Below are 9,618 nucleotides of genomic sequence, written 5' to 3'. Positions count from 1 at the left end.
TGCCCGTTCTTGATTGTTTGGCCTACGATGACGAGGATCATCTGAAACCAAAGCTCTGATACCAATTTGACGCCGGAAAAATAGAGAAATAGGAGGTGACACAAGTGAACACTCAAGGGATAGGAAAGCTCGCCACCCAAAGGAATCCACCCAAGGGATAAGAGCAAAGAACACAAGAAGAACTCCTCCTTAAAAGCCAAAGGCTCAATTATCATTCAAATTCATCAAAACTGACTTCTAAGTACATCAATAGGAGCTTAAATAGAGGCATGGAACAACCCTCCACCCATAGGTAGATTTCCAAAACAAACTACACAAAAACCAAACAAGGTAAATAAAAAGACACAAGACTTCTTTGACTCACAATTTACTAGACCTAATTAAATACTTAGGGACTTGAAAGTCAATCAAAAGAACTCCTAAAAATCAGAATAATAACTTGGAAACTAATAAAAAAGAGCTGGAACTGAGAAGAGAGTCAAAACAGCCCAACAAGTGTCAAATTCCCAAGTGCAGAATTTTCGGTCAGAAAAAACATCTTTTACCAAAAAATCCATAACTCCTACGAATGTTCAAATTGTGCACCGTTTTTTGCATTGGAAATTAGACTTCTAGATCTTTTCAACCATAGGTGGCGCCTCGCACAATTATTTCTGTAGTGTTCTCGGCTGGGCTTCAAAGTTGGGCCAAAAATTAATTCTGCACTTCCTGAAAAACATAGCCCATGTATACTTGAGTTGGTTGGGCTTTGGCAAGGGACGCTCCGGTGAGATCATGAGTCTCCAGACTGCCTTGCACAAAACACATTCTCAGTATAAATGGCTTAAACTTCACACTCGGTTCTGAGTGTTCAGCTTCTGCTTTATAGCAACCATAATATAAAACCATGATACAAAACTGTACTCTTTGGGGAGTTCTCCAGCTTTATGATTCACAAATCAGACCAAGTTAAGAATGCTCTCCTAAAATTCTACTCCAAAAAATCTTTTGTTTTCCCTTTTTCTAACATATATTTCTTTCAGTGTGTAAAATTTAAACACCTTAAAGTAACAGTACTAGATGACAATGTCACAAACATCTGCATTTATCTGTTATTGTTAAACATCCTCAGAATATATAACTCTTTCCAAAGTCAACTGAACAGGAGCATTTCAAATATTGGTACAAGAGTTGCTCTTTGTAACGTGTTATATAAAACTATTCAGTTGCAGTAAAGCAAGATGTTTTGTATGTGAGATCTATGAAGTTCCATAGAATTATTGCTAAGCACACTTGTTCATTTGTGAAGGCGATAAGTCGGAATAGCTAGTAGATGGTTGGCCCTCGTAGTTACAAGATCAAACACTTCAGTCATGTCCAGTTCAGTTGGCAACATGTTATTTGGAGGTTCCCAATCAAAGCAATGCACCAATTGTGCCACCGCTAGTCGGACCATTATGAGACCCAACTGCCTCCCTGGGCAAATTCTTCGGCCATAGCCAAATGGGAGAAGTTGGAAGTCTTGCCCCTTAACATCTATACTACTTCCAGCAAACCTCTCTGGGAAGAACTTCTCTGGATCAGTCCATGCATTTGGGTCCCGGCCGATGGCTCATACGTTTATGGTGATTCGAGACTTCTTGGGGATATGAAAACCATTAACTGTGCAATCTTCCGTGGACTCATGGGGTACCAGTAGTGGTGCAGCTGGATGGAGCCTGAAGGTTTCCTTCAGCACCATGTTCAAGTACTCCAAGCTCTCCAGATCTGATTCCTCCACCAATCTCCCCATGCCCACCGCGTCCTCCAACTCTTTCTGGACTTTTTTCATCACTCGTGGATGCTTTAACAGTTCCGATAGCGCCCACTCTATTGTTGTTGCTGCAGTCTCCATTCCACCTACAAGCATGTCCTGAAAATAATTTTTTCTACATTAAGTGGTTCAAAAAATAAAATTGGAAAACACGACCATGAAAATTACAACAAATCTAGTTAAGTCCAAACCCTCTCCCCATAATATGTGTGCAGTATATGTAATTGTTAAATTTACAAGTGATCTCCCAAGTACTTAGTTGGCCTATATCTTTTTACTGAAAAAAGATTAGAATCACTTACTAGTAAAGGGAGGAGAATAAAACATATGGACAGAATTTGAGGCACAATAATATTGTTAAGATATATTTACTTCAAAAATTAATAGTGGTTGTAACGATCCTGGATTTTTCAACCCAGTTTGTCTTGTGATGACCCGAACCGGATCCAAGATGCGGAAGCAAAAGAAGCAAAATGGCCTCAAGAGATATACGTCATCCCTAAGGCACCAAGATGACTTCCCAAGAAGCCACGGAACTCAAATGAGCCAAGCAAATGAAACAAGAATGCCTAACTCGAAAAGAAATAAATCAAGGGCAAAATAGTCATCTCACACTGAAATGGGTACCACCGTGCACACCATTGGAAAGACGACAAAAAATAAACAAGGTTAGACTCAAGAATCACCTGATTTGGAGTTCAAACGGTAATGATATGAAATTAAAACGAAGTGGCCTTCTCCGTTTAAGAGTTACCACAAACCTATCCCACTAAAACTGGAATAACTCTCATTATAGGTGGAGTTTTGATTTGTGGTTAGTACCATTGGAAAGCTAACTTCAAGCTCTTGAACTTAGACTTAAGAATGACTAGATTTGGATTAGAAATGAAGAAGATAAGTCCCTCTGAAGTCAGTGCAAGGGAACTGTCCAAGAAAACTGGAAAGAGATGGGTTCCAGGGAGGATCGGTTGACCGATGGCAAGGGTCAGCCGGCTAAAACTCAATCATCAGCCGACCGAACCCCAATGATCAGCCGGCCAAAATGACGTTTTTCAAGAAAAGCCTACTGGAATGGGTCTCGAGGCTTTGGTTAGTCAACTGATGGGTCCTCATCAGCCGACCGACACATCTGTTGTAGCAGAAAAAGCTGCTGCAATGTGTGTGTGAGGTACTTGGGCAATCTCTAAGGTTCTACATGCATTCTATATGTTCCGAATAAGTTTGAAAATATCCCTTAGCATCATTTAAGCATTCAAATCATGCCAAAACAAGGAGGAACTCAAAATGACACCCCATGGATGAATTTTTTTCATGAAAATTCATTAAAATCGCCCAAAAATAAGTCGAAAGTTGAAACTTGAGGGTTTTGTGAAATGTGGACATGCACACAAACGTAAAAAGACATTTAAGACGCGTCCCAATGGTCCGCGGCTTCAAAATATCCCCAATGCAAAATATGACCTTTCAACGGCCAAAAATGCCTAAAAACTCTATAAATGGAGCCACAATGCAAAACCTAGAATGAAATGGTGTTTAGCCCTTGGCCACACCTCATACATGAACATAGAAACCTTATGAAAGAAAAAGAATGGAATTCCCACACCTGATGCAAGAGTTATGAAGCAATGACTTAGCATTTTTCAATATTTTCATAATAAACCTTGAAAACGAAAATGCATAGAATACAAAATACATGTGACTGGCCTCCGGCCTCATCTTATACATGTCGAATACAATGAAGAGAGTGTACTTATGCACACTTTACATATATGGAATCAAAGAATACAAGTTTTATACAAAAAGGCTACAATAATGGCATTTCATGCTAACATTTGCATGAAATGGAAACTTAAAAGCTAGAAGCCATCCCAATGTACACAAGCATCACGAACCAAGTCTTCGTGCCTGAACAATATCCCTAGTAACTTCGGGGTGAGTAAATAAGTTTACTTGTAGAGAATGAGCAATCATGACTCGATTTCTTACATATTTTTACATTAACTTGAAACAATTCAAAAGGGACATGCTACCTAATGTCTATGTCAGAGTGAGACTCAGGGATCATCCTAAGCTACTTATGCGATTGGAATGAGATACACGAAATTCAAGCATATCGGTTACAAGTGTACTAAACGAGATAGAAACATGCGAAGTAAGTATACAAAACACAAGTATGCCAAATAGAATCTAGATACAAGAGGCTAGTGCACAGTTTCAAGTATACTGAATGAGGTCTAGATACATGAAGTAAGTATAATGTCTATGCAATTAAACAAGGTAGGAAATACTCTATATAACACGACAAGGTCCTTATATCTTCAAGGGATATCACTTGAAATCTAAGGGTTTAGAGATTTTGCATGTTGATATAAATCATTACATGTGGACCATGCCACCTAGAATCTAAGTCAAGTTACATGTAAAGGATCATTCCTAAGTCACGATAACATAAAGTAACACGGAATGAGGTAACTAAGAAAATCAACAAGATTGAAACAATTCAATTAACACGACAAGGACAAGGCGTGAAATCAAGGAAAATACATAATATCTATGCAAGTAAACAAAAATGGAACATTCCGATTAACACGATAAGAGTTATACATAAAATCAATAACAAGGCATAATATCTATGCAATTAACAAGATTGGAGCATTTCACATAACATGACAAGGTTTAAATCTTCAAGGAATAGCAACTTGAAATTTAAAGAGTGAAATCAACCAATGTGGATACTCGGATATCGCCCGGATTAAAACCGTACTCTTGGGATCACTTTAGGGCTACTAACCCATGGGTACTTTTCCCTAGTGCGCACTATAGTGTAGGGAGCTCTCTATCTGCCGTACTAGAACTAAGTCCTAGCCATGTCAATTCTTAATTGAGATCCTAAATCCCAAAATCAACAAGTTGTGCAACCAAGAATATATATCAAGATAAAAGTAATGCATTAAACCACATTTCATGCACAACCAAGATTTTGGAACACACAACTCATGCCCTAAGTTCTCAACTATGATGGCATGTGAAATGTCAAGAAATCATAGATTGCATCTAAATAGACTACAAAATTAGGATTTAAAACACAAGGAATCCATTGATGTAATTATACTACTAGTATAAGATTAATGATTTAATTATTTGTTTAACAATACTTGAACAATTAAATCATTCCAATGTAAGGGTGCGAGTTCATTAACTTCATTATTGAAGTTAAGTTGCAATAAGTCACGACACATGATAAAAAGGCAAAAGCCCCATGAAATACAAGTATAACTCATTAGAACCCTAAGTAGAAATTAATTAACCTAATTGATTAATTTTTCTAGAAATCAAAGTTGTCCAAAAATTCTCAAAATAATATATGTGAAAGTACATGGCATGCACATTAATAATATCAAGTCGGAAATCCAATGGAGTGAATAGTGCACATGGAATAAATTAATTAATCAAATTAATTAAATATTACTAGATTTCAAAACATCTCCAATTACTCTCGAATTCACCTATGTTGAAAAGCATGCTAGGGTCTAATATAATATGCTAACACATATTGATTTCAAGCTAGTTAAGGCCACATGAATTAAATATTTATTCAAGATAAATATTAAACAAAAACTTTAATACTTATTCAAATGCCCTCAATTTAATATATGTCAATGAGCATATCAAGGGAAAATATTCTATCATGCCATATGTTTAAAGCAAGTTATGGATAACCGGGAAAATTAAATCTTAAACAAAGAAATAATAAATTAAAGTTTCTAGATTTAATACAAAGACATGTAAATGAGTTGTATAAGTATCATAACCATGCAATATAACAAGAAAATAAATTATAACACCCCCTACCTCAATTTGAGATGAAAATCTCAAATCCTCACTGAAAGAAAAGTGCTCTGAATCCGACGATACCGCGGGATTTTGTCAGGGACAACACGGTGAACAAGAATCCCAAGGAAGCCCCATGAAAATAACAACTTGACTTCAAACCCAAACTCGAAAAGTGGTCAGAAATGGGTTCTAATAAGGAGGAAAGGTAGAACACGTTGAGGCATACAATAAATGTTAAGCCCGAAGACTTTTCGCCAAGGAAAAGTGGTTCAAAGGAGGAGAGAGAAGGTGGCAACCATAGCTGCCATGGAATCTGGCCAAGAGAGGGGAGGAAGACGATGAAATCTAACTTTTGGACTTAAGACCCTCCTTATTTATAGAAAATCTCAAAAAGTGCCCCGAAAGGGTCCCGCCAGGTCTGAAAAAGTGGATTTTGAGTAGACGCGCTCAAACAGTGAAACTCTGTGAACAAAAAAGATTCAAAATAAGAAAATTTGAATAAAAAAAAGACGGTGTGAAAAATCGAGTCCCGAGCAAAGAGATATGCCCTGAACCAGTTCAGCGGCAATCGGGGCTAGAAACCCTAAAACTGGAGAAAAATGACCAGAAGTAAATTCTAAGAGTACATAACTCGACGAAATATGAAAATGAATCCCGTACAAGGATCCAGGCTCAAAACGAGGTATTTTTACAATAACTTTCGTTAATTGCACAATAGCCCCTCTAAAAAGTAAAAATTGCACAATTGCCCCAGAATGAAAATATCTTCCAGAAATATTTTCTTAAAACCCCTGAAATAAAATATCTTTAAAAGATATTTAAGAAAAACACACCAAGAAAAGAAAAAGATTCTGAAGATTTGTGCATCCATGCCCCTATGGACACTAAGAGCAACCAGAGTACTTTCTTACAAAAGTAAAGATACGTATTGTGTGGAAACCACTTAGGATGAAGGCATGTGAACTCAAAAACTAACTCCGAGTATGAAAAGTGAGGCTGTGCCAAAAAGTGACAAACGGAGAAAAGACAGAATAGGGAAAAAGACGAAATAGGGAAAAGGATGAAAAATGAATAGTGTCGAAAAACAAAAAATGTGGAAATGACTCGGTCCTTAAGGGAAGTTGTTAATCCAAATGAAAGAGTCTCAGTAACTATTTCTGAGCACTTAAGACGATACTATGAGATGAGAAACTGAACTCAGAAAAGAAAATTAAACGGAAAAAATTTATCCGTAAAATTTGAGAAAAAGGAAAAGGAGGCAAATGACTGGGTCATTATAGTGGTAGTTATATAGATTATGCAAAGAAATCCTACTGCAATTGATATAAATTTTCAATTAATCAAATTACCAGCATAATGGCTTTGACATGGGAACGATTCATACGATACTCAGCTCCTTCAGATCCCATGTAGGCCAACAGGATGTCAATGAAGTCCTTGGTTTGGCCTTTGTCCTTAGCCTGAGCATGGTCATCAATGATTTTCTTGAAAAATTGATCATAGACCTTGCTAAGAGCCTCATGCGCCTCTTAAGTCCCTGAAGATCAAGTGCCTCAACATAGGGGAAGAAATTTACAATGTTAGGAGTGGCTGACAAGTACATGCCCTCTTGAACGATACCTTTGAACCCTCTCTCATTAAAGTCCTCATCCATGTATTTCTTCCCAAACAGCATCTGATAAATCATTTATGCATTCATGGATAAAACTTTGGCGCTAAGATCAACACCATCACGATCTTGGGCTGACTCGTTGATTGATTGGATTAAAAATCCAACCACTTCCCTCCTCACAGACTCTAATGAATTTATTTTTGTGTTGCTAAATAGCTCTAAGGCGTACAATTTGTGCATGCTGTGGAAATAAGGTCCATATTTAGCAAAAACCAAGTCCCTTTGCTCATACATCATGTAGTCCGCAAACTGAATTGGTGGCCTACTAGCAAAAACAAGGTCATGCGTCTTAAGGAACCTCTCGGATGCTTTTGGGGATGAGATGACGATGTTAGGGACAAAGCCAAAGCGAGAGTACATGATGGGACCAAAATTTTTGGCTAGCCTATGAAGATCTTGGTGAGGTAACTATGAGATATATGTTTGTAATTGACATATTTCGGTAACAAAACAAGTCCTAGTCGAGTTGTAATTTCAGTTACCATGTCAGACTCGACATCGATTGCTGAATTGGAAGTTTGTTCAGAAGAGGAAAGTACTGTTGATCATTAAAAAGGAAAGAATAACACATTAGGACATTGTTTCCCATTTAGGACATAATTACATACATGGTATATGTTCAGAGTTACCAAAAATACAGAAAATCCAAGTTCCAGTTGGATTCTGTCAAGTGGGAACTGGTACCTAGATTTGGGAACCAGTTCCAGAAGCTGCAATTCGAGAAACTCTATTCTGTCCTTTGGGAACCGGTACCAAGATTGGGAACCAGTTCCAGAAGTCCTGATTGCAAAAGGTTTACAGTTTTCGTGTTCTGTTTAATACCTTTTTGATCCAACTTTCCTTCCAAGTCTTATACATGAATTTTTTATTTTTATTTTCTGAAGGAATAAGTCTTTGCAAACTTCTATATAAACCATGTCATACACATAGGTTTATTCATGGCTTTTGATCTACAAATTCATTATTCTTAAAAGCCTTAGGAAGATTATTTTTGTAGAAAATCAGAGTTGATTTTTCTGTCATCTTTCTAGAACACATGCACATAAACACAAGGAGAGTTTAAAGTTGTGGTGTTCAAATCCTGATCGTGATCACACAGTTGCATCTACATAGATCAGATGAAAACAGATTTACTTCTACAATGAATTCAGACGATTGAAGAATAGAAGTAAAAGCGATCGCACTTTGAAAGGGTTGGAGCATTCGTGGAGTGTTGTGTAATCTACCTACTACTCTTCTACAAATATCAAGTATAAGCCTAAGGTCAAGTTTGTAATGACCCGATTATTTTCCTCCCTTTCCTTTTTCTCAAATTTTATGGATGAATTTTTTTCGTTTAATTTTCTTTTCCGAGTTCTATTTCTCGTCATTGGGTGTCATCTTGAGTGCTTGGAAATGGTTTCTGAGACTCTTTCCCTTAGTTTGACAGCTTCCTTTGAGGACCGAGTCATTTCCACATTTTCACTTTTCGGACACTATTCACTTTTCGTCTTTTTCCCAATTGTCACTTTGTTGGCATAACCTCATTTTTCGTGTTCAGATTTGATTCCGGTTTTGCATGCATCTATGATATTTAAAATCCATGCCATGTGTATTTTTGCCTTCATAGAAATGCATGCCATTTCTGCACTTTCTTCCATTGGGGTGTGGATGCACACTTTCTTTTGAAACTTCTTGTTTATGGGGTTACTTGTGTAATTACTTAAATTAATTATTTTTCGTCTTAGGGACCATTTTGTAATTTAATTTGAAAGATATTTTCAAAAATGACCTTTTGTAATTTCTAAAAAAGTGTGACAAGTGTCACACTCTCATTGGTCCACTTGTTGACATTTGTGTGGAGACACTTTGATACCTTAGATGATGACATGTGTAGGGTGGAGATTCACCAACATGTTGGCCTAGGATTGGTACACTTGTTGGCTTGGATAGTGGACAAGTGTAGGCTTAAGATTAAGCCTAGGAAGGAGCCATTGATTTGTGACAAATGTAAGCTCCAAATGTGGTCTTGCACATGTGTGTGTGTGTTAACCATGGTGTTAGTTCACCACTCACATTTCATCTCCCTCACAATTTACATTATTCTTTACATTAGAACCCTAGGCTCCATGGAAGAAGCTTAAAGCCTTAAGCTTTGACCTTGATTTTTGAGAGCTTTCTATTGATTTCCAAGCTTAACTTTGGGAACATTTTTTGTTCCCCTTATCCTCCTCTTCATAACCTTTGAAGGGTTTGCCATTTTGTGTTGATTTGCCTTGAATTCTAGAGATGCATTTCTCTAGTGAGGTAGGGGCGTTATAATTTATTTTCCAAGTGGTTT

At 37.2% G+C, this 9,618-nt stretch overlaps 1 pseudogene; it reads right to left on the bottom strand.

The window, feature by feature from the left end:
- Positions 1 to 1,276: 1,276 nt before the first annotated feature.
- The window catches only part of LOC132313976 (cytochrome P450 71AU50-like), a 69,103-nt pseudogene continuing 60,761 nt past the window's right edge, over positions 1,277 to 9,618 (bottom strand).

This window comes from Cornus florida, unplaced genomic scaffold, assembly GCF_030987335.1.
Source record: "Cornus florida cultivar Cherokee Brave unplaced genomic scaffold, ASM3098733v1 CherokeeBrave_3.0.0_Hap2_Chr06, whole genome shotgun sequence".
In the NCBI taxonomy this organism is placed as follows: domain Eukaryota; kingdom Viridiplantae; phylum Streptophyta; class Magnoliopsida; order Cornales; family Cornaceae; genus Cornus; species Cornus florida.
Note: the sequence above shows the minus strand (reverse complement) of the source record. Positions and strands in the feature narration are given on the sequence as shown.